The sequence below is a fragment of the Carya illinoinensis genome, chromosome 9, assembly GCF_018687715.1.
Source record: "Carya illinoinensis cultivar Pawnee chromosome 9, C.illinoinensisPawnee_v1, whole genome shotgun sequence".
NCBI lineage: Eukaryota > Viridiplantae > Streptophyta > Magnoliopsida > Fagales > Juglandaceae > Carya > Carya illinoinensis.
In genome coordinates, this window is record NC_056760.1 from 28179039 (window position 1) to 28180608 (window position 1570).

The window sequence follows — 1570 nt, forward strand, 5'->3', positions numbered from 1 at the left end:
CATTTTTCTGACACTCTTTAAACAACCTGAATCTCATTTACTTTGTTTATGTATATGGTTTCTAATTTCTTAGTAAGTATAGACACTCTGGCATGTAAATCATCCACTTTCCTCAAGTTGTATTTCCTCCCTCCAGTTATTTTTAAAGGTTCAGTTCTATCATATTTATCTGAAACATCCTATGACTAGGCGTTTTTAGATAAATAATCAAAATATTCGAAAGCCTCTTCTGGTTCTTTATTAAAGAACTCTCCATTACACACTGTCTCCACGAATTGTCTCATCTTGGGTTATAAACCCTCGTAGAAAAAACTTAATATCCTCTAGTTTTCATACCCATGATGAGGACAAGCATTGAGTAAATCCTTGAACCTCTCCCAACACTGATAAAAGGTTTCAGTGTCTTTTTGGGCAAAGTTCATGATCTGTCTCTTCAGTGCATTGGTTCTATGCATAGGAAAGAATTTTTTTTAAAAAACTTAGTCTGCATCTCTTGCCATGTCCCTACGGATCTAGGTCTTAGGAAGTTCAACCAGGTTTTGAATTTGTCCTTTAATGAAAAGGGAAACAACTTAAGCCTAATCACTTTTTCAGTGCAGGTCCTATCCATGAATGTGGAACACACCTCCTCGAATTCTTTGATATGCAAGTATGGGTTTTCTAATTCTATCCCATGGAAGTGAGGTATCAAAGGGATCATGCCAAGCTTAAAGTTGAAGTTGTTTGCATTTAAGGGTTGGATGATGCATGAGGGTGAACTAGTCCTAACAGGTTACAGATAGTCCCTAATAGTTCTGTTATAATTCACAACTCCTCTCTCATTGTGTTCTTTTTTAGCCATGGTGCTAAAACTATCAGAGGATGACTCAAATGAGAGTGACTCACAATCTGAGTATGTCACAGATTCAATTTTGACCAGTCAAGAGGAACAGTCACGACTCCAAACAGACATACAAAGTCCCAACAGTAACACCAAAATATCACCAAGGTTGGTGTAGAATTGTGGTAGGTAGCAATTACCCAATCACTGTTGATTTTTTCTTTTTAACCATCACTTAAAATTAACACGAGGCAAACAAAACAAAAGAGAATAGACAATGAATGAATAAAAATAAAAATAAAAAAAGCATTAGGGTTAGAGATCACCAAAGTGTGAAGAGGTTCACACTTAGCCACCTTTAACTCTGTTAGTTTTGTAAATTGCCATTAATCCCTTGCAATAGCGCCAAAAACTTGATTCTCCAATTTTATTACCTCCAAAGTGCAAGAGGTGTTGTGTTGATGTGTAGTGGAGGCCCCAAGGTTGATTTCACAAGGGTTAAGACAACTTATTCTTCAAAACTAGTAAGGAAAATAAATGGATGATATATCTACCTAAGAACACATTCTTGGTCACTGTGTTGACCAAAGGGTAATTCTTTAACAGAAATGCACTCCCCTTTCAGATACCCAAAGATTCAACTGCTATAACAGTTTTCTTCAAATGTTATATGAGTCGAGGTTAGAACATTTGGATGTTGAATTTCATATATGCTCATCAAAGAGATTAAAAAATATAGTCTAAATAAAT

The 1570-nt window shown here is 35.7% G+C and overlaps 1 non-coding gene across 1 annotated transcript; it reads left to right on the forward strand.

The window, feature by feature from the left end:
• The first annotated feature begins 333 nt into the window (after positions 1-333).
• Positions 334-441, forward strand: LOC122277852. Its single transcript, XR_006229160.1, has one exon. It is a non-coding gene; the product is annotated as a small nucleolar RNA R71 (small nucleolar RNA).
• Positions 442-1570: the final 1129 nt, after the last annotated feature.